Here is a 25039-nt window from a genome sequence, read left to right on the forward strand (position 1 = left end):
ATATACCTGCTGGAGCGTGTGCTACAGGTGGGAGATGCTATGGTGACCAGCGAGCTGAGATAAGGGGGGACTTTACCTAGCAGGGTCTTGTAGATGACATGGAGCCAGTGGGTTTGGCGACGAGTATGAAGCGAGGGCCAGCCAACGAGAGCGTACAGGTCGTAATGGTGGGTAGTATATGGGGCTTTGGTGACAAAACGGATTGCACTGTGATAGACTGCATCCAATTTGTTGAGTAGGGTATTGGAGGCTATTTTGTAAATGACATCGCCAAAGTCAAGGATTGGTAGGATGGTCAGTTTTACAAGGGTATGTTTGGCAGCATGAGTGAAGGATGCTTTGTTGCGAAATAGGAAGCAAATTCTAGATTTAACTTTGGATTGGAGATGTTTGATATGGGTCTGGAAGGAGAGTTTACAGACTAACCAGACACCTAAGTATTTGTAGTTGTCCACGTATTCTAAGTCAGAGCCGTCCAGAGTAGTGATGTTGGACAGGCGGGTAGGTGCAGGTAGCGATCGGTTGAAGAGCATGCATTTAGTTTTACTTGTATTTAAGAGCAATTGGAGGCCACGGAAGGAGAGTTGTATGGCATTGAAGCTTGCCTGGAGGGTTGTTAACACAGTGTCCAAAGAAGGGCCGGAAGTATACAGAATGGTGTCGTCTGCGTAGAGGTGGATCCGAGACTCACCAGCAGCAAGAGCGACCTCATTGATGTATACAGAGAAGAGAGTCGGTCCAAGAATTGAACCCTGTGGCACCCCATAGAGACTGCCAGAGGTCCGGACAGCAGACCCTCCGATTTGACACACTGAACTCTATCAGAGAAGTAGTTGGTGAACCAGGCGAGGCAATCATTTGAGAAACCAAGGCTGTCGAGTCTGCCGATGAGGATGTGGTGATTGACAGAGTCGAAAGCCTTGGCCAGATCAATGAATACGGCTGCACAGTAATGTTTCTTATCGATGGCGGTTAAGATATCGTTTAGGACCTTGAGCGTGGCTGAGGTGCACCCATGACCAGCTCTGAAACCAGATTGCATAGCAGAGAATGTATGGTGAGATTCGAAATGGTCGGTAATCTGTTTGTTGACTTGGCTTTCGAAGACCTTAGAAAGGCACGGTAGGATAGATATAGGTCTGTAGCAGTTTGGGTCAAGAGTGTCCCCCCTTTGAAGAGGGGATGACCGCAGCTGCTTTCCAATCTTTGGGAATCTCAGACGACACGAAAGAGAGGTTGAACAGGCTAGTAATAGGGGTGGCAAAAATTTCGGCAGATAATTTTAGAAAGAAAGGGTCCAGATTGTCTAGCCCGGCTGATTTGTAGGGGTCCAGATTTTGCAGCTCTTTCAGAAGATCAGCTGAATGGATTTGGGAGAAGGAGAAATGGGGAAGGCTTGGGCGAGTTGCTGTTGGGGGTGCAGTGCTGTTGACCGGGGTAGGAGTAGCCAGGTGGAAAGCATGGCCAGCCTTAGAAAAATGCTTATTGAAATTCTCAATTATGGTGGATTTATCAGTGGTGACAGTGTTTCCTATCTTCAGTGCAGTGGGCAGCTGGGAGGAGGTGTTCTTATTCTCCATGGACTTTACAGTGTCCCAGAACGTTTTTGAGTTAGTGTTGCAGGAAGCAAATTTCTGCTTGAAAAAGCTAGCCTTGGCTTTTCTAACTGCCTGTGTATAATGGTTTCTAGCTTCCCTGAACAGCTGCATATCACGGGGGCTGTTCGATGCTAATGCAGAACGCCATAGGATGTTTTTGTGTTGGTTAAGGGCAGTCAGGTCTGGGGAGAACCAAGGGCTGTGCAGGACTGTTGTCTGGGTCAGTTCTCTCACTTCTCCAGTATGGCCTCCTGCCAACACAACTCTCCCAACAGGTCTCTTTGCTTATTTTCACCTCATAATGAGATCTGGGCCACACACACAGTGACAGGAAACCTCCCAAATACCTCAGAACTGATGTCTTACTGTGCCTGGTGCCACTGTGTATTACCTTTAGCAGTCTATAGGCCTCTCCAATGTACCCACATCCATTTTTAGTCCACTACACACAGACCATTTTAAACAGGATTGATTGATTTGGGAGGGATGGAGAGGTAGAGGGCAGAAGAGCGACATGGCGGTGGTTTCTTTCTTTCTCTCCGACTCACAAGTGAGTGTTGAATAATTTAGGGTCCGTTGTCACCCGTCTGTGTTTCTAATGAATCAGGGGGGATCCCCTGTGGGGTGACCTGAGAGGAACATGATATCACAGTTGTTTAGCGAGAGGAGAGAGGTCAGGGGTCGCCACATAGGAGGTGTCAGAGCGGAGAGGGCCGTTGGAGGGGGGGGGGGGGGGCAGTCACTGTTCTGTCATAAGACATGTGTTCCTCTCTCTGTCTTACCTGGCTGGAACTGTGTTATAGAACAGGAGAGCAAGGCAAGGGTGACTGTACAGCAAAATGCTAGCGCTGCTACTTTAAGTTTGTTGTACCCCAGAGATGGAGCTGTGGATTTCAAACAGCACATGGAGGAAAGAGTAGCTACTGCAGACATTGAGAATATGGAGAAAAGGTGTGTCTAATCATTAAATATACAGTATTATACACACATCTGAATTCAAGCAATTTCTCTCTCTCTCTCACACACACAGCAGTGAGCAGATTTGTAATGCACAACAAACCTATGTGAAGCATAATGTACTGTGTGGAACAAAGGGGATGTACAGTCGTGGCCAAAAGTTTTGAGAATGACACAAATATTAATTTTCACAAAGTCTGCTGTCTCAGTTTGTATGATGGCAATTTGCATATACTCCAGAATGTTATGAAGAGTGATCAGATGAATTGCAATTAATTGCAAAGTCCCTCTTTGCCATGCAAACAAACTGAATCCCAAATTCCACTGCATTTCAGAACTGCCACAAAAGGACCAGCTGACATCATGTCAGTGATTCTCTCGTTAACACAGGTGTGAGTGTTGACAAGGACAAGGCTGGAGATCACTCTGTCATGCTGATTGAGTTAGAATAACAGACTGGAAGCTTCAAAAGGAGGGTGGTGCTTGGAATCATTGTTCTTCCTCTGCAAACCATGGTTAACTGCAAGGAAACACATGCCGTCATCATTGGTTTGCACAAAAAGTGCTTCACAGGCAAGGATATTGCTGCCAGTAAGATTGCACCTAAATCAACCATTTATCGGATCATCAAGAACTTCAAGGAGAGCAGGTCAATAGTTGTGAAGATGGCTTCAGGGCGCCCAAGAAAGTCCAGCAAGCACCAGGACCGTCTCCTAAAGTTGATTCAGCTGCGGGAACGGTGCACAACCAGTACAGAGCTTGCTCAGGAATGGCAGCAGGGAGGTGTGAGTGCATCTGCGCGTACAGTGAGGTGAAGATTTTGGAAGATGGCCTGGTGTCAAGAAGGGCAGGAAAGAAACCACTTCTCTCCAGTAAAAACATCAGGGACAGACTGATATTCTGCAAAAGGTACAAGGTGAGCGCTACCATCAGTCCTGTGTCATGCCAATAGTAAAGCATCCTGAGACCATTCATGTGTGGGGTTGCTTCGCAGCCAAGGGAGTGGGCTCACTCACAATTTTGCCTAAGAACACAGCCATGAATAAAGAATGGTACCAAGATATCCTCCGAGAGCAACTTCTCCCAACCATCCAGGAACAGTTTGGTGACGAACAATGAATTTTCCAGCATGATGGAGCACCTTGCAATAAGGCAAAAGTGATAACTAAGTGGCTCGGGGAACAAAACATCAATATTTTGGGTCCATGGCCAGGAAACTCCCCAGACCTTAATCCCATTGAGAACTTGTGGTCAATCCTCAAGAGGCGGGTGGACAAACAATAACCCACAAATTCTGACAAACACCAAGCAATGATTATGCAAGAATGGGCTGCCATCAGTCAGGATGTGGCCCAGAAGTTAATTGACAGCATGCCAGGGCAGATTGCAGAGGTGTTGAAAAAGAAGGGTCAACAATGCAAATATTAACTCGTTGCATCAACTTCATGTAATTGTGAATAAAAGCCTTTGACACTTGTGAAATGCTTGTAATTATACTTCAATATTCTATAGTAACATCTGACAAAAATATCTAAAGACACTGAAGCAGCAAACTTAGCGGAAATTAATATTTGTGTCATTCTCAAAACGTTTGGCCACGACTGTAGACACACACAAACACATACACACCCAAACCTATGTGACTCAACATTGTCACAAAGGGACACAGACACAAAATAGGTAGCAGGCTGCTTGCTGTTCATGCCAGTGAAAGAGGGCATTAATTAGACTGCCAGCATCAATACATGTCCAGCATTTTCAATTAGCCTAATTGTATTCCTCACAGGAAATGGCCAGTTTGGTTATAAATTAGACCTTGTTCATTTGTTTACCCCCGATAGAACAATGCTTCCTGATTTAACTCATTGGATATATACAGGTTTACTCTACACAGTTAATTTGTACTCACAGCCACACATACATTTGCATATAGACTACAAGGCATCATCCTGCACCAAATCTAACTAGCTCAATTCTACGCCAGATTTTTATTGGGAAGCTACCAGCCAAACACAACACAGTACAAAGCACTGAACCAACACTGAATCAATAACTCAAACATGAACTCCATCAAATAGGGGATCGAACACTACTCCACTTTGATGTAATGTATGTATGACCCTGTACCACTACTTACATCCAAACCCTCTCCAGGAGCACACACACAAGCCCTCTCCATGCTTCTGGAAGTCATCAGAAGGGGTTTGGGAAGCATGCCTCCACCCACTGGGCACACCAGTTAAATCAACGCTGTGTCCATGTAATTTCAATGAAATTACATTGAGCCAATGTGGAATAGATGTTGAATTGATGTCTGTGGCCAGTGGGTACTCCTTTGAGGTTATGCTAAGACTCAGTCTTCTCTTCTCTAGCCCCATGGCACTATGACTGAGACCCAGTCTTTTCTAACCCCATGGCACTATGACTGAGACCCAGTCTTTTCTAGCCCCATGGCACTATGACTGAGACCCAGTCTTTTCTAGCCCCATGGCACTATGACTGAGACTCAGTCTTCTCTAGCCCCATGGCACTATGACTGAGACCCATACTCCTAATGGCTAACTGAATGGATGGCTTTGACCTAAACACACGTCCCGAGGTGGCAGTTACAGTTAAAGTAGCACACACGTGTTTACACAGACACACACACACACTAAACTCTCTGCATCATCCCATTGGTAGTGCTGTAGTGTACAGTGAAGTGTCCAGGACTTCCTGGTATGTTGTGTTGAGTTGGCTGGATGAGATGAGAGTAACAAGTTGCTAATACTGTAGGTCCCCATAGTCTCACTGACTTTACACATGTTTTTAATACTTAAAAAACATTATTTATTTAGTTCCTCAATCGTCTCTGTCTCTCCCAGTCTGTTCATATCTTCTCTGACCTCCACCCTTCTCTCTTCCTCTCTCCTTCTGCATTCTCCTTCTGCTCTCCCCTCTCTATTTTTACACTGTTGTTTTCTCACTTTCTTTTCCTACATTTGTTCTCTCTCTATACACTCTGGCATGTCTGTCTGTCTCTCTCTCTCTCCATCTCTCTTTGCATCTCCTTTTCTATCCTTCCTTCCCTCACTCCATTGATTGGTAGAAGAATGCTGTCCTGAAGCGCTGAAGCCTGACCATGATGTCTAGGGAAATCAGAGCACTTCCTTCTCCCGTATGGTAAGCCCAGCAGTCCACATTCAAACACGCAAAAACACATGCGCACACACACACAACTCCAACCTTAGCCACAGCTCAAAATGGGAGAGGAGTCATGTTGCGTTGGGAATATTTGTGTCTGATAGAATTCTCTAGTGAGAGCAGATAGAGGTTCTGAGCTAAGGAGGACCCAACAAGTCTGGTGCAGAGAAAAACAAACTCACACACTAAACACACAGACTCACGGTGTAGATAAAACATCTGCACACACACACACACACACACACACACACACACACACACACACACACACACACACACACACACACACACACACACACACACACACACACACACACACACACACACACAGTCTCACAAAGTGGAGATAAAACATCTGAGCACACACACACACACGTTGAATTCAGTGATCCTGTTCTTTGTGATGGCACAGCACTTCCAGGAAACGCCTGAAGTTTGTCTTTATTTCTTTCTTCTCCAGTCAGCAGCCAGCCGGGTGCAACTCACTTCCTCTGATAGCTTCACAGAACAGAGAACTTCTCCTCAAAGACACACCACATCTTCTCTCCTTAGGATTCTTTAGGACGCAACCACTGAGGCAGATGATGAATAGTGTATAAGTTAGCAGTAAGGATATGCATGTGGGGCATACAGACAGTATTTCCTTAAGTGCATGGGATTGAAGTTGTTTATATAACAGGAGATCATTAGTGACCTTCAGAGCGCAATGAGGCTCTTTGCACCACTAGAAGCTAAACAGAATAAGTCAAGAAAGTCAAGTCATGATGCAGTGAAAACAGCAGAACCTTTTAAACTCCTGTTGACTCAACACTAGTAACTCTCTATGGAGGCACACACCCAGACACAACCAGACTCTACCCCCCAGCCCCTCCTCTCTCTGATCTGCAGGTACAGCACCACACCCCAGAGGAACTGGTTTACAGGACGCTCAGCTGGCCCTGCAAACCTCTGTCATGCACTCTGACTGACCTTCTCACACTGGGATCTGGGATGTGTTCCGTAGTAAAATGCTTTGAAACGGAAACATAACATCTATGGTGTTACTGGACAAGTTCAAGTAGTACTGTGTCTTATGTTTCACAATGTTGGTTCAAAATGTTTTCCACCAACTGAACACAATCCTGGATGAACCTAGCAAATAGGGAAAGGCTTAGTTCAGCAGGAAAAGATGTGCCTTGACTTATTTCACATTTTGCTGAATTCAAAATGGATTCAATTGATTTTTTTCTCTCACCCATCTACACACAATTTCCCATAATGACAGTGAAAACATGTTTTTAGAAATGTTTGCAAATGTATTGAAAATGAAATACAGCAATACCTAATTTACATCCAGTAAGTATTCACACCTACGTGTAAATACATGATAGAATTCCATTAGGCAGGGATTACAGCGTTGAGATCTTTGCACACCTGGATTATACAATATTTGCACATTATTCTTTAAAAAATTCTTCAAGCTCTGTCAAGTTGGTTGTTGATCATTGCTAGACAGACATTTTCAAGTCTTGCCATAGATTTTCAGTCAAAACTGTAACTGGGCCGCTCAGGAACATTCAATGTTGTCTTGGTAAGAAAATCCAGTGTATATTTAGCCTTGTGTTTTAGGTTATTGTCCTGCTGAAATGTGACTTTATCTCCAAGTGTCTGTTGGAAAGCAGAGGTTTTCCTCTAGGATTTTGCCTATGCTTAGCTCTATTCTGATTAATTTTTATCCCCCCAAAAAACAAAAACAAAAATCCCTAGTACTTGCCGATGAAAAGCATACCCATAACACGATGCAGCCACCACCATGCTTGAAAATATGAAGAGTTGTACTCAGTGATGTGTTGTGTTGTATTTTCCCCAAAGATTACGCTTTGTATTCAGGACATAAACTTAATTTCTTTGCCACATTTTTTGCAGCATTACTTTAGTACTTTATTGCAAACAGGATGAATGTTTTGGAATATTTTTTATTCTGTAAAGGCTTCCTTCTTTTCACTCTGTTATTTTGGTTGATATTGTGGAGTAAATTCAGTGCTGTTGATCCAGCCTCAGTTTTCTCCTATCACAGCCATTAAACTCTGTAACTGTTTTAAAGTCACCATTGGCCTCATAATGAAATTCCTGAGCTGTTTCCTTCCTCTCTGGCAACTGACTTATGAAGGATGCCTGTATATTTGTAGTGACTGGGTGTATTGATACACCATCTAAAGTGTTGAATTAATAATGTCAACATGCTCAAAGGGATATTCAATGTCTGCTTTTTGTATTTTTACCCATCTACCAATAGGTGCCCTTCTCTGTGGCACTTTAAAAACCTCCCTGGTCTTTGTGGTTGTATCTGTGTATGAAATTCACTGCCTGACTGACGGACCTTACAGATAATTGTATACTTAAGCAAATTCTTACTCCTGAACTTATTTAGGCTTGCCATAACAAAGGAATTGAATACTTATTGACTCAAGACAATTCAGCTTTTCATTTTTAATTTGTTTGTAAACCTTTCTAAGAACATAATTCCACTTTGACATTATGGGGCATTGTGTGTAGGCCAGTGACACAAAATCTCAACATAATACATTTTCAATTCAAGCTGTAACACAACAAAATGTGGAAAAAGTCTAGGGGTATGAATACTTTCCAAAGGCTGTATAGCTTATCACTGAGCGCATGGAGCTGAACCGGGGACTGTAGAGGGGACTTAGGGAGAGTTATTTAAACACGCTCCTCATCTATCTCTCTCTCTCCTACACCCGCTCTCCTCTTCCTCCACTCACTCAGTCCCTCTCTCTTGTTGTGTCAGCAGTGATAAAGACAGGTTTACTTCCACCAAGCTACTGAATTATCACAGAGAACACTCTTATAGAGGGCGAGAGATACAAACACGCACGCAAGCACCACACACACACACACCCCATAATGTGGATGACACTTCAATACAACTACTTGCTAATAAAAGAAAGTCCCAGTCACTGAGGACATATTGACATATAATACCGTTTCCCCTGGAGAATGGATGGAGCCAGCCATCAGTCTCAACACACAACCCAATCTAAATGGCCCTGAAATTTTAAAATGACATTTCAGAAAAGGATTTGCTGCGCATCAGCAGAAATTCACACAAATAAGTGTATGCATGTATGTGTTTGTGCATATTTGTGTGTGATCAAAATAGGATCCTGGTATTTGTCTTTGTGGGCCCTGCATTCAAAGCATCGATTCTCCGAGCAGATTATTATTCCAGATTGTTTTTTTAAGACCAGCGGCTTGAATCGGGATACAGGCTGGAGTCTACCTTCCCCTCAGCAAGATCATTCTAATTCATAACCCCCCAAATGAGTTATTGACTCAGAATAACGTCTCTGCCATTCTCAATGAGTGGGGCTCTGCATCCCAAGAAGCATGCTGTCTGTCTCCTCCCGGCATCATATGTCCCACAGCCTGAGACAGAGAATAGAGACATCTGGCTGAGACCCTACCAGAAGCTAGCCTGGTTCCAGATCAGAACAGCCAATGACGATGAGTTGGTTAGACAGCACAAACAGATCTGGGACCAGGCTAGCAAGAAGCTATATGCCAGCTTAATTATCATCAGCCAGCAAAATGTCTGAAACACAGAAACATACAGGACAAAATGTTTTGCAACGGAAAATTAGACTTCTTATTGGACAAGTTCAGCTAGTACAGTTGAAGTCGGAAGATTACATACACCTGAGCCAAATTCATTTAAACTCAGTTTTTCAAAATTCCTGACATTTAATCCTTGTAAAACTTCTCTGTTTTAGGTCAGTAATGATCACCACTTTATTTAAGAATGTGAAATGTCAGAATAATAGTAGAGAGAATTATTTATTTCAGCTAAAATTTCTTCAATCACATTCCCAGTGAGTCAGAAGTTTACATACACTCAATTAGTATTTGGTAGCCTTAAATTGTTTAACTTGGATCAAACGTTTTGGGTAGCCTTCCACAAGCTTTCCACAAAAAGTTGGGTGAATTTTGGCCCATTCCTCCTGACAGAGCTGGTGTAACTGAGTCAGGTTTGTAGGATTGTTGCTCGCACACGCTTTTTCAGTTCTGCCCACAAATTTTCTATAGGATTGAGGTCAGGGCTTTGTGACGGCCACTCCAATACCTTGACGTTGTGGTCCTTAAGCCATTTTGTCACAACTTTGGAAGAATGCTTTGGGTCATTGTCTATTTGGAAGACCCATTTGCGACCAAGCTTTAACTTCCTGACTGATATCTTGAGATGTTGCTTCAATATATCCACATCATTTTCCTCCCTCATGATGCCATCTATTTTGTGAAGTGCACCAGTCCCTCCTGCAGCAAAGCACCCCCACAACATGATGCTTCCACCCCCGTGCTTCACGGTTGGGACGGTGTTCTTCGGCTTGCAAGCCTCCCCCTTTTTCCTCCAAACATAACGATGGTCATTATGGCCAAACAGTTATATTTTTGTTTCATCAGACCAGAGGGCATTTCTCCATAAAGTACGATCGTTGTCCGCATGTGCAGTTGCAAACCATAGTCTGGCTTTTTTATGGAGCTTTTGGAGCAGTGGCTTCTTCCTTGCTGAGCGGCATTACAGGTTATGTCGATATAGGACTCGTTTTACTGTGAATATAGATACTTTTGTACCTGCTTTCTTCAGCATCTTCACAAGGTCCTCTGCTGTTGTTCTGGGATTGATTTGCACTTTTTGCACCAAAGTACGTTCATCTCTAGGAGACAGAACGCGTCTCGTTCCTGAGCGATATGACGGCTGCGTAGTCCCATGGTGTTTATAGTTGCGTACAATTGTTTGTACAGATGAACGTGGTACCTTCAGGCATTTGTAAATTGCTCCCAAGGATGAACCAGACTTTTGGAGGTCTACAATTTTTTATCTGAGGTCTTGGCTGATTTATTTTGATTTTCCCATGATGTCAAGTAAAGAGGTAGTTCTTGATATACAGTGCCTTGCGAAAGTATTTGGCCCCCTTGAACTTTGCGACCTTTTGCCACATTTCAGGCTTCAAACATAAAGATATAAAACTGTATTTTTCTGTGAAGAATCAACAACAAGTGGGACACAATCATGAAGTGGAACGACATTTATTGGATATTTCAAACTTTTTTAACAAAAACTGAAAAATTGGGTGTGCAAAATTATTCAGCCCCCTTAAGTTAATACTTTGTAGCGCCATCTTTTGCTGCGATTACAGCTGTAAGTCGCTTGGGGTATGTCTCTATCAGTTTTGCACATCGAGAGACTGAATTTTTTTTCCCATTCCTCCTTGCAAAACAGCTCGAGCTCAGTGAGGTTGGATGGAGAGCATTTGTGAACAGCAGTTTTCAGTTCTTTCCACAGATTCTCGATTGGATTCAGGTCTGGACTTTGACTTGGCCATTCTAACACCTGGATATGTTTATTTTTGAACCATTCCATTGTAGATTTTGCTTTATGTTTTGGATCATTGTCTTGTTGGAAGACAAATCTCCGTCCCAGTCTCAGGTCTTTTGCAGACTCCATCAGGTTTTCTTCCAGAATGGTCCTGTATTTGGCTCCATCCATCTTCCCATCAATTTTAACCATCTTCCCTGTCCCTGCTGAAGAAAAGCAGGCCCAAACCATGATGCTGCCACCACCATGTTTGACAGTGGGGATGGTGTGGTCAGGGTGATGAGCTGTGTTGCTTTTACGCCAAACATAACGTTTTGCATTGTTGCCAAAAGTTCAATTTTGGTTTCATCTGACCAGAGCACCTTCTTCCACATGTTTGGTGTGTCTCCCAGGTGGCTTGTGGCAAACTTTAAATGACACTTTTTATGGATATCTTTAAGAAATGGCTTTCTTCTTGCCACTCTTCCATAAAGGCCAGATTTGTGCAATATACGACTGATTGTTGTCCTATGGAAAGAGTCTCCCACCTCAGCTGTAGATCTCTGCAGTTCATCCAGAGTGATCATGGGCCTCTTGGCTGCATCTCTGATCAGTCTTCTCCTTGTATGAGCTGAAAGTTTAGAGGGACGGCCAGGTCTTGGTAGATTTGCAGTGGTCTGATACTCCTTCCATTTCAATATTATCGCTTGCACAGTGCTTCTTTGGATGTTTAAAGCTTGGGAAATCTTTTTGTATCCAAATCCGGCTTTAAACTTCTTCACAACAGTATCTTGGACCTGCCTGGTGTGTTCCTTGTTCTTCATGATGCTCTCTGCGCTTTTAACGGACCTCTGAGACTATCACAGCGCAGGTGCATTTATACGGAGACTTGATTACACACAAGTGGATTGTATTTATCATCATTAGTCATTTAGGTCAACATTGGATCATTCAGAGATCCTCACTGAACTTCTGGAGAGAGTTTGCTGCACTGAAAGTAAAGGGGCTGAATAATTTTGCACGCCCAATTTTTCAGTTTTTGATTTGTTAAAAAAGTTTGAAATATCCAATAAATGTCGTTCCACTTCATGATTGTGTCCCACTTGTTGTTGATTCTTCACAAAAAAATACAGTTTTATATCTTTATGTTTGAAGCCTGAAATGTGGCAAAAGGTCGCAAAGTTCAAGGGGGGCGAATACTTTCGCAAGGCACTGTACATCCACAGGTACACCTCCAATTGACTCAAATCAGAAGCTTCTAAAGCCATGACATCATTTTCTGGAATTTTCCAAGCTGTTTAAAGGCACAGTCAACTTAGTGTATGTAAACTTCTGACCCACCGGAATTGTGATATTGTGAATTATAAGTGAAATAATCTGTCTGTAAAAAATGTACTTGTGTCATGCACAAAGTAGATGTCCTAACCGACTTGCCAAAACTATAGTTTGTTAACAAGAAATTTGTGGAGTGGTTGAAAAACGAGTTTGAATGACTCCAACATAAGTGTATGTAAACTTCCGACTTCAACTGTACCTCCCTATTTTCACTCCATTTTGGAGTGTTTTATCTTTCGTGCCTACTGAACAAAATCCAGGAAGACACTCAGGATGCTATAACAAGACATGGAATACAATGATAGGACCTGGGACACAACAAGCATGCAATACAGACAGTCAAGGACAAGGACAAGGACAGAGAATCAGTGTCCAACTCAAATATCGGACTATGGAATCATCTGAGAAAGGCAACACCTCTACTTCACACAGTCATGTTGCCTACCTCAGTGTGACCTCTGATGTGTCCCCCTCCACCATAACCGCATCGTCACCACTGTCCCACCAGTCACCTTCAAACCCCTACTTACCGTCAGTCAGCACTTCTGCCTGGAGCTTCCTACCCCCATCCACTCAGCGAAAGTCAACCATGTGAAGCTGCACAGTACTGTAGGACTCTCACTCTCCAGACCCATCTGCAGTTAAACTAAACCCTGGTCATGTTCACTAGCAATAATGTTCTGAAATGGAGTGAAATTGAACAATTAGAACACAGATTATAATTTCTCCAAAAGAAAAGGAAAAGTGTTTTGCTATGGAGGGCTGGTCGCCAAGCATTTCGTATTATTCTGTAAATCAATCCGAGACACTCCTTTTAGTATGACATGTATGGTATGTATTCATTTTTGAATGTCCATCAACCATTTCGTATGATATGAATTTGCAAAACTTACAATATGTTATGAATTTGCTAAATGTACTAAATATTACAAATTAACTAAATGTAGGATATGTTATGAATTCTAGCTTGGTGGCTAAAGTTAGCTAGCTGGGTTAAGGTTAGGGTTAAGTTTAGGAGTTAGGTTAAAGGGTTAAGGTTGGGTTTGGGGAAATGTTAGCTAAAAAGGTTAAGGTTAGGGTTAGCTAACATGCTAAGTAGTTGCAAAGTATCTAAACAGGTGTAAGTATATAGTTGAAAAGTTGCTAAATAGCTAAAATGCTAATGTTGTCTGAGATTTTAGATTTGAACTTGCAACCTTTGGGTTGATAGACATTCACATTATACGCCCACCTATCCACACCAACCAACCCACCCTACGTTCAATTAGCCTTAAGTAACCATTTGTCTTATGTAACCACACCAAACATACCATATCATACTAATATGAGTGTCTTGGATTCATGTTTACTATGTTACATCTAGTCTATGAGACCAGGCTAAGTGCTCAGCTCTACTGAACACAACCTATGCTCTGTACAGTACAGTACTGTAGGGCCTGTCTCTGAAGCAGTGGGCATTGCTAATAACAGTGAGATGTATATTCCTTATTTGCTACTTGGCAAAACTAACACCAGATATCTTACTTTTCAACCCCAAGGAAAGATGGAGCCATAGAGGGATGGAGCCATAGAGGGATGGAGCCATAGAGGGAAGGACACCATAGAGGGATGGAGCCATAGAGGGAAGGACACCATAGAGGGATGGAGCCATAGAGGGATGGACACCATAGAGGGATTGAGCCATAGAGGGATGGAGCCATAGAGGGATGGAGCCATAGAGGGAAGGACACCATAGAGGGATGGAGCCATAGAGAGATGGAGCCATAGAGGGATGGAGCCATAGAGGGAAGGACACCATAGAGGGATGGAGCCATAGAGGGAAGGACACCATAGAGGGATGGAGCCATAGAGAGATGGAGCCATAGAGGGATGGAGCCATAGAGGGAAGGACACCATAGAGGGATGGAGCCATAGAGGGAAGGACACCATAGAGGGATGGAGCCATAGAGGGATGGAGCCATAGAGGGGTGGAGCCATAGAGGGATGGAGCCATAGAGGGATGGAGCCATAGAGGGATGTGGAAAGGAAGAGGGGCTTTGAGAAAAATCACTTCATGAGGCACATTAAATCGCTTCATGCATCACAGCGTCACAGGCCTGAGAGGAATGTGCCCTCCCACTCTCCTCCCTCCATTTCTGTGTGTAACCCTGTGGACACACACACACACATGGGTTTAATGCATCACTGCTACTCTCTCTCTTTTCCCTTTTTTTTGTTCCTGAAAACTTACAATTATATACTTTTAACAGTGTAACTGATTTGCGAGTGGGAGACAGTTTCACATTTCTATAAACTAGCTGAGAGTGAAACATGAATATTTTAAGCAGCTTAGCGTTGATTTAAATATATTTACTGGGAGTCTGCTGGTTGTGGGCCAGGACATGGTGTAATACCCACAAAGCTGCCACTGCTAAACTCTATTTGAGGGAGCTGATAATTCAGACTGGCAGAACTAAGGCCAATAAAGTCAATTATTTCACAGAAATATTTTTTATATTCATTTTACAACCCTTTGAAAAAAATGCAAGGTGATTTTAAGATAGCTAGCCTAGCGTTGAGAGGAGGGTGATTATATATACACACAGCAGAGAGAGAATCCAAGAGGCAGAAAATATCTAGCAATGAAGGGTAAACACAGGGGCCATTTTGAGAATGTAGTAAAGAGGAGAAGAAGCAGTCTCTCTGGATACAATGTGCAGGAGATAACCGGGGATGCCATGCATTTTTAGTAAATAAGATATAGGACATTTGTTTAATCAAAGACACACTGTGACGGAAGAATTTATGCAGGTTGGTGTTTGTGCCTTAATATTTGCTTATCCACACATCTTCTAATGTAAAAGCATGGAAGTGGAAAAACCACCTCTTCCGGGAGAGAGGAGAAGAGGGGAGGAGACTGCATGGAAGGCTGCAGGTGCAGTCAAAACACACCACACCTCTAGAAACCCCTTGTGGCATGAAAGCTCCTAGAGAAAAATGACAGCTACCAGCTATAATGTCACTTAATCCAACCGATGTTAGTTCATACCTTTAAAAAAACAAGCAGGATAGGACTACAACATGGGGAAGTTGTAGTGATTGTGATACTGTCAGCCTGTTGCGATAACGACTAGGTAGGGAGAGAAGAACACCTGAGCAGGAAGTGGTCTTTAAACCAGGACATGAACTGGAAATGCAGCCATTGGAGGGTTACATTTTCTATGGTGTCAATTTCATATCATCTGGTTGAATTCTCCTCAATAAAGGACAAAATAATGAGATTTAGCCTACAGCCATACTGTGACAACCATGCAACATTACAGTATACTATGTCATCCTCCACAAAAATACCTATCAGACAGGAGACACAAATCTGTAGTGTCTTCCTTCAAACATATAATCAGAAAAACGTCTATCCTACCCCACTTCCCAGTCCTACAAGACACACAGATTCAATTAGTATAAAATATGATAGGCCTATGAGGAAATGAAATCAATAATGTTCAACATTGATGCCTGTGATAATGTCAAGCTTCCACCCATTGGCACCCCCTGTGGCAACCCTCTTTCTCATTAAAAACACTTCCTTGCATTATTTGACCTTGACCCCTGTCCCACTGGCTCCCATATTAAATTATGCGCGTGCGCGAGCGTTGCAAAATAAATTTAAACATACGTTATTCAATTAGTGCACCCACACTGCTCGCGCGCGCCAATTACCGTCTGCGTTGCCAAGCGCTAAAATAGAAGTCAGTTCGATTTGTGACGCTGAACGCGATGCAAATCCTGACTCTCCCATCTCCCCCTTGGTTTATAGAAGCAGATACTCACGTGCCATCTCCTCATTGGTTATACCCACGCGGGTGATTGAAAGATTAATTGAGTTCGGTCGGTCATCGTGGTAACTATGAAAGTCAGATGCCAATCGCCATATAAAGTCCAAAGAAGAAAAAGCCTGGAAGGAGAAGAGATGACTAGAAACCATTCGGTTGACCGGTTTATGTGTGGATTAATTGTCAGAGTAGCAGACCTTGTGCATTTCAGGTAAAATAACAACTCAACCTTTATATCCCAGGACAAATTAGCTAGAAACAGTAATCTAGCTAAATAGGACAGATTAGCTAGCAACAGCAAGCTAGGTAGCTAAATTGCCATAAATGTTTAATGCTTTTTGAGATGTCCCCAAATTAATATAATTGGTTGTTTGTTTTGATATTTCATCCTGCGTGTCGTGATCGCGTTTGGTGTGGGGGGACAAAATCAATTTGCACATAGACGGTTTGGGTACGGTGTTAGGCAACATGCTTACAGGCGCAGATCTCTTGTTCCCTCAGGTCATGCCAAGGTCCTCTCCGACGCTGTGCAAGCCTCTCATCACCTAGACTTTCTGATGGGAAGAGAGCTATTTTAAATGTAACCTTTTATTTAACTCGGCAAGTAAGTGAAGAACCGATTCTTATTTACAATGTTGGCCTACCCCAGTCAAACCTGGACGACGCTGGGCCAATTATGCGCAGCCCTATGGGACTCTCAATCACAGCCGGATGTGATGCAGCTTGGATTCGAAACAGGTACTGCAGTGATGCCTCTTGCACTGAGGTGTGTGTGAACCATATCGTTCCTTATAACTCTCCTCTGCCCCTCAGGTTTATCACCAGTCGTAGCTGCAGTGTGTGATTTAACGGTGACAGCGTTGGTTAAATGTTGCTCCTTTGGCAACAGATAAATGTTTTACTGATGCCCACATCTCAATGTCATGAAACACCCCTCTCCTTTGACTAGCATAGGATGCATTATACTTGCCACCGACAGTGTGAGCTACAGTTATCACACCATTAAGACATTAAATTGATTTAAACATTTTATACACCATTTTTGACCCATCTTCCCAAGCAGTTATTGGTGCGAGAGGTTCTGATGGCACAATATATAAACTCTTGACCCCTGCCTCCCCCCGACCCTAAGCCTTCCCGCCGACCTGTACCTCTGCCTGCCCTGACCTGTCTTCTGCTTAGCCCCTGTTGGAACATTAAACAGACTTTGACAATCTGCATCTGGGTCTTACTATGATTGCTGATAGTTCCAGCAGAAGCAATCCCAATGCTGGAGTTAAGCACTGATTTCTGGAAAGATTCAAAAACTTGATATCACACCCATAACCACATAGAAACGCAACACTTTAAAATATATCAGTCTCTCTACTAGATGGTTCCATCAGGTATTATTAGTTTCTTCATAGAGGTCAAACTCAGTTCAGCCTGCAGTACACCAGCAGCAAGCATGTAATTGATATGATAGCTTCCTTACTTGCCCTGTGAAGCTGACCTCTAATATGACGATGTACATCTCTGTCTGTGTACTAATTAAAGCCAGGGTATGTGTAGGTCCCCTGGCTTGCATGCTTCTGGAAAGTTATTGTAAACATATATCATATGCCATCCAGGACCTCTCTATCAGGTGGTGTAGGCCTGAGCATTTTCCAAAGACTCCAGACACCCAAGCCTTAGACTGTTCACTCTGCTACCGTTTGGGAAACGGTACCGGAGCATCATCTCTCTGACCGACAGGCTCAGAAACAGCTTCTACCCCTAAGCCATAAGACTGCTAAATAGCCAGACTGCTAAATAGTTCACTAATGGTACCCAACCTCTCTGCACTGAGTCTATCTTGCACGGACCCTACGGACACTCACTAGGCTATATACTGTAAACACACCATATACACTCTCACTAGGCTATATACTGTAAACACACCATATACACTCTCACTAGGCTATATACTGTAAACACACCATATACACTCTCACTAGGCTATATACTGTAAACACACCATATACACTCTCACTAGGCTATATACTGTAAACACACCATATACACTCACTAGGCTATATACTGTAAACACACCATATACACGCTCACTAGACTATATATTATATGCAGATCACATACACACTCACTAGACTATATACTGTATACACACCATATAAACACTCACTAGACTACTGCATAAACATACACACTCACACACACTACATTGACACTCCCACACAAAACCCAAACACACAACGCACACATGTATACCGACACAACACAAACACACATGCATACATATTACACACACACACACACACTACTTTAACACTCATCATTAGCTGGTGCTACTCTGTTCTTTATTTTACTCGTATTATTATCTATCCTGATGCCTAGTCACTTTACTCTTTCATATACATATGAAATCAAGCTTTATTTATATAGCACATTTCAGACAGGAAAAACAAAAGAATAACCATTGAAAACTGAAAGACTGAAAATCACTGTAAGGAAAAGCAGAGCAAAAAAGGTGTGTTTTAAGATCCCTTTTAAATATATCCAGTTCCTGCCTCCCTCAGGTTCTCTGGCAGGCTATTCCAGAGGCTGGGGGCATAATAACTAAAGGCTGCCTCTCCGTGCCTCTTGGTCCAAGGTTATTGTGATAGTTAAAAGGCCAGTGCCAGAGGACCTGAGGGACCTACTGGGTACATAACTTAAAGGTATGCCTGATATATATTGGGGTACACAATTGTGGATTGATTTCAAATCTAATAGAATAATCTTACAATTAATTCTAAAACTCACAGGTAGCCAGTGCAGAGACTTTAAATCCAGTGTAATGTGCGTTGCAGCATTCTGTATGTTTTGCAGTTGACCAATTGATTTCTTGGATAAACCAGACAGAGCGTTACAGTAGTCAAGCCTGCTTGTAATAAAAGTATTGATGAGTCTCCCTGTATCAGCCTGAGATAGAAACAGACACACTGTGGCAATGTTCCTCAGGTGGTAAAAAGCTATTTTGGTCACATTCCTAATGTGTGACCAGAAATTGGGTTGAATCTAAAATGACACCTATGTTTTATCTTTATTGGATGTGAATTCAAATCTGCTGCCAGATTCTCTCTCTGTACTTTGACTCCAATAATAAGTACCTCGGTCTTGTCTTGATTTAGCTGGAAGAAGTTGTGAGCCATCCAAGTATTTAAATCACTAATACAGTTTAATAATCTGTGAAGATAAAATCCTCTGAGGACACAGAAATGTAAAGTTGTGTATTGTCTGTGTAGCAGTGAAAATCAATGTTGTGCTTTCTGATAACACTGCCAAGGGGTAACATATATGAACTGAACAATACCTGACCCAAAATCAAAACATGTGGAACGCCACATGTGATATCTATTTTCTCTAGTTATGTTCACAAAGGGTGACAACTCTCAACCGGTAAAATAGGTCCTAAACCAACTTAGAACTGGACCAGAGAGGCCAACCCACCTCTCGTCTGTCCAGAAGGACACCATGGTCAACCGTGTCGAATGCAGCACCTAAATCCAAGAGTAGGACAGAGCTGTTTGGCATCTGTGTTGGCTCTAAGATCATTCACCACTTTAACTAAGGCTGTCTCTGTGCTGTGGTGGGCACAAAAACCAGATTGGAACTTTTCTAAAATACAGTTGGTACAGAATTTTGCTTAAGAATGGAAGGTTGGAGATTGGCCGAAAATTGCTAAGAGCTGAAGAATCGAGATGACTTTTCTTCAGAAGGGGTTTCTCCATTAGTTTTTAGTGCAGTGGGGAAAGTGCCCGTGAACAGGGAGTGATTAACAATAGCTTACACTTCTTCAGGTATGCAATTAAAAACTGTTTTGAAGAAGGTTGTGAGGATAGGATTGAGATGGCAGGTAGAAGGCTTAAGTTGTGATATCACTTTCCTGAGCATGTCTGTGTCAACCAGAGAAAATAACTCCATAGTGCCTTTACGTGGTAGGCTAGGGCACATATCATCAAACTTCTCATCAGGTCTTGCTTGACTGATACCAAGCTTAATGTTCGCTATCTTATCTCTGAAATATGCTGCAAACTCATCGAATTTAAATGTATCTACCTCAATTACCTCGTACCTCTGCACATTGATCTGGTACTAGTACTCCCTGTACCAATTCTGCATTGTTGGGAAGGGCTCGTAAACAAGCATTTCACGGTAAAGTCTACACCAGATGTATTCGGCGTATGTGACAAATACAATTTGATTTGATGTATCAGTTTATCCTCTCATGTTCTAATTTGATTACAAAAACAAGGTGGTAATGCAATTACCTAAACTACCTTCAACATAGATGGTGTAATTAGGAATATACCTAATATACTGTATGAATATTAAATCAATGGAAAAGTTGGATTTGACTTTAAGGTGGATACTATCACAATCAAATCTAATACATATCTAACTTGTGTATCTTTATGTTGTTACCACTATAGGAGGTCAAAGGGAGCAGTCACACAGTGACTGAAGGGAAGTGGTTCCCATCAGAGGAGTGCTGGAGGTCGTGGGTCATTCTAGACAAATGGACAGTCAGCTCCATGGTGGATAGACTGGTCAAAGAGAGAGTGAGAGCCGCCGAGAAACTGCTCTTCGCTCCTCTCTCCCTCTTACTCCAGCTATCCCTTTATGTCTCTCTCTATATACAGGTACCTGACAAAATAAAGGAATCACTTGAGCAAATTAGGGATACAAAGTGTATTGAATTCAGGTGCTTCCATACAGGTGTGGTTCCTGAGTTATTTAAGCAATTAACATTCCATCATGCTTAAGATCATGTATAAAAATGACCAGCATGTGAAATGTATTGTCAATCAGTGTTGCTTCCTAAGTGGACAGTTTGATTTCACAGAAGTGTGATTGACTTGGAGTTACATTGTGTTGTTTAAGTGTTCCCTTTATTTTTTTGAGCAGTGTATTTACTGAAGACTTATCTCTTCAGTGGGTCATATGATTGAGTGTAGTCTGGCCCAGGAGTGTGAAGGTGAATGGAAAGACACTGGAGCAACGAACTGCCCTTGCTGTCTCTGCCTGGCCGGTTCCCCTTTCTCCAATGGGATTCTCTGCCTCTAACCCTATTACAGGGGCTGAGTCACTGGCTTACTGATGCTCTTCCATGTCGTTCCTAGGATGGGTGTGTCACTTGAGTGGGTTGAGTCACTGACATGATCTTCCTGTCCGGGTTGGCGCCCCCCCTTGGGTTGTGCCGTGGGGGAGATCTTCGTGGGCTATACTCGGCCTTGTCTCAGGATGGTAGGTTGGTGGTTGGAGATATCCCTCTAGTGGTGTGGGGGCTGTGCTTTGGCAAAGTGGCTGGGGTTATATTCTGCCTGTTTGGCCCTGTGCGGGGGTATCGTCGGACGGGGCCACAGTGTCTCCCGACCCCTCCTGTCTCAGCCTCCAGTATTTATGCTGAAATAGTTTGTGTCGGGGGGTTAGGGCCAGTCTGTTATATCTGGAGTATTTCTCCTGTCTTATCCGGTGTCCTGTGTGAATTGAAGTATGCTCTCTCTAATTCTGTCTCTTTCTTTCTCTCGGAGGACCTGAGCCCTAGGACCATGCCTCAGGACTACCTGGCCTGATGACTCCTTGCTGTCTCCAGTCCCCCTAGTCGTGCTGTTGCTCCAGTTTCAACTGTTCTGCCTGCGGCTATGGAACCCTGACCTGTTCACCGGACGTGCTACCTGTCCCGGACCTGCTGTTTTAAACTCTCTAGAGACAGCAGGAGTGGTAGAGATACTCTGAATGATCGGCTATGAAACGCCAACTGACATTTACTCCTGAGGTGCTGATCTGTTTCACCCTCTACAATTACTGTGATTGATTATTATTATTTGACCCTGCTGGTCATCTATGAACATTTGAACATCTTGGCCATGTCCTGTTATAATCTCCACCCGGCACAGCCAGAAGAGGACTGGCCACCCCTCATAGCCTGGTTCTTCTCTAGGTTTCTTCCTAGGTTCTGGCCTTTCTAGGGAGTTTTTCCTAGCCACCGTGCTTCTACACCTGCATTGCTTGATGTTTGGGGTTTTAGGCTGGGTTTCTGTACAACACTTTGTGACATCAGCTGATGTAAATACATTTGATTGATTGAAGATTCGGTTCATGAGTTAATGGTTTCACTGAGTGTGCCTCAAATACCACTTTTAGTGTGTAAGTGATTGTAAAAAACTGTAAAGTACTGTAATCCAGTGTATTGTGCCTCACCATATTGACTGCGCTAGGTCTGTCACATATTGTCTTGTTGTCTGTTTCAGAGAGTCTTGGAGCTGGATGCCGCTGCAATTCAGCACGTTTATATTTACATTGATGAGGCTGGCTTCAGCCTAGCCAAAAGAAAGGGACGGAACGTTATTGGCCACCGTGTCATTGTGAATGTCCCTGTACAGCATGGCGGGAATATCTCCATGTGCGCAGCCGTTAGCCAGCAAGGCGTCCTCCATCACCATGCCAACCTTGGTCCCTATCACACTGCCCTTCTCATCACATTCCTGGACACACTACATGGCATCCTCATTCCAGCCGAGCAGAGGGTGGACCAGAACAGTCCAGGTATGTTGTCATTTGGGACAACGTGAGTTTCTACCGGGCTGCTCTGGTCTGCAACTGGTTCATCGACCACCCACAATTTAGGTTTCTTTACCTCCCACCATATTCCCCATTCCTAAACCCAATTTAATATATTTTTTTCAGCATGGCGATGGAAGGTGTATGACCGCCATCCCCTCGCACGCATGCCTCTTCTCCAGGCAAAGGAAGTGGGTGTGGGGGCTTTCGGCGGCTGGATCAGTCACTCCGGAAGATTCTTTCACTGCTGTTTAGCCAGATAGAACATGGCTTGTGATGTAGATGAGGTGCTGTGGCCAGAACAAAATAGGAGGCAGGATGCAGCCTAATGTCTATTTTCTTACATTTTACATGTGTTTTTGTCTTTGTTAGAGATTTGAAAGAATGAGCCACTTTCATTTTGTATTTTTGTACAGAAAACCCTTTATCTTACTGAATGTTTTTCCTGGTTTTCTCCTGTTTGGTATCAAAAGTGTTACATATACAGCATTTGAGAAATAAATTACAATGTTTTTGTTACTGTATTGCATTTCTGTGTGTTTATTTATGTATATTTGAGTATGTATACATTGCTGTAACAATCTTTACAACCGGTTACAGTGTAACACTGAAAATGCAAAAGGCATAAACCTACTACTGGGATATTCATAGGAGGGTTTTGTGTTGAGCAAATCAGTGTGTTGTTGGTTGGTAGACTTCATATGACACGTGTTATTTTGATGCAAAAATATATATATTTTGGAAAGAGAAACTGTCTGGAAGGCAGTGTTTGTTTTTGCTAGAGATTTGTAGAGTTTTGCATTTTGTGTTTGTAGTTATGTGTTTTAGACATTTGCTGACTCTTTGGTCCATTTTCCCAAAAATGTGTAAACAATTGTGGGACACTAAGACAATTTGTTGGCAGTTACCTGCATATCTCTTTCTGTTTCTCTCTCTCATCAACAATATTATTCAGTAGTCCATGTGTTGAATCAATGAAGCTAGTTGACCTGAAACAACATGCTAGCTACAGTACATACACAGCATAATATAGAGCAGAATCACAGTTATAAATCAGGACACTCTCATGCCACCATGTTCTTTGTCAAGAAAATATTCTAAATAATCCTCCCACAACAGCACCTGCAGCATGGTGGAATGAATTTCATTTCACTTCCTACCTGATGTATAAACCCCTCTTTTGACAGAGTCTGCTTCACACCTCTGAGCCACATAACCCATCAAGTGAGAACAGTTGGAGAGCTCATTTACTAGCAGGTGCGAAATGGGCATGTTGGTTTTTATAATCACTCATATCTCCCACTTTGTGCGTGTGTGCGCAAGTGTGTGTGTGTGTCTGCGTGTCCAAACAATTCTCCCCTCCTAACGATTGCGCTAAACTGTAAACAGATCATCTGAACACATTAGCCAGGCGTTCAATAGAGACTGGTTCTGCCAATCACCTTCATTTTATACTTAACTACTAACTCTCCCCCGCGCCTCTCAATGATCCGCTTAGCCAAGCATTGTCTCTAAGTAGCTCGCATTCTCCGCAAATCTTCTTATTTACAAGTTATTTGAGGGGAGAGGAAGGAGTGTGGAGGAGGGAGCTTTTGTTCTGTGTGTTGTCAGGCTTTCTGTGTTATTGACAGGCTCTTTTTCCTGAAAGCTTTTAGAAAGTTGTTGTGTGAAGGACTGGGAGTATTTCTCATTTTACTCTGCTGTACATAATCATTAGATACTAAACTGCTGACTGCCCCTCCATACAACACTATGACGAACACACCTGACCTTACCATCGCTCAGTTTATCAGAGCTTCCAGAGGTTATATCCTATTGATGAACACACAGTAGAGGCTGACTGGAACAGACGAGCGAAACATATCCTCCTATTCTAAATCAATCAAGCCTCCAGGAGGACTGTGCAAATCGCATCTGTTTAGATAACAGTATACAGGCAACATATAGACAGACGCTCAACAGTTCAGGCAACATATAGACAGCAATTCTAGATATGGATAGTGACATGATGTCTTTTGGGAGATAAAAAAAACAATCAGATTGTCATTCTTGATTAACTGATAAACACAATGTCCTCAGTCAAAAGCTGTAGGGGTGGGGCCTGCCTTTCTGCCTGCCTGCCAGCCAGCCAGCCAGCCAGCTAGCTAGCTGCCGATGTCTCTACCTCCACCAGGCTCCAGTCTTTATCCCAGGAGCAGTGATAGAATGTGATGACTTGA

General features: G+C 42.9%; 1 protein-coding gene and 1 long non-coding RNA gene across 2 annotated transcripts in view; one reads left to right on the forward strand and one right to left on the reverse strand.

Moving 5' to 3' along the window:
- The window catches only part of LOC112245008 (glutamate receptor ionotropic, kainate 2), a 230188-nt gene that overhangs the window by 195014 nt on the left and 10135 nt on the right, over positions 1-25039 (reverse strand). The gene's annotated exons all lie outside the window — the stretch shown is intronic.
- LOC121841442 lies at positions 22245-23344 on the forward strand. Its single transcript, XR_006080473.1, has 2 exons — positions 22245-22805; positions 22947-23344. It is a non-coding gene; the product is annotated as an uncharacterized LOC121841442 (long non-coding RNA).

This window comes from Oncorhynchus tshawytscha, linkage group LG03 (genome assembly GCF_018296145.1).
Source record: "Oncorhynchus tshawytscha isolate Ot180627B linkage group LG03, Otsh_v2.0, whole genome shotgun sequence".
Classification (NCBI taxonomy): Eukaryota; Metazoa; Chordata; class Actinopteri; order Salmoniformes; family Salmonidae; genus Oncorhynchus; species Oncorhynchus tshawytscha.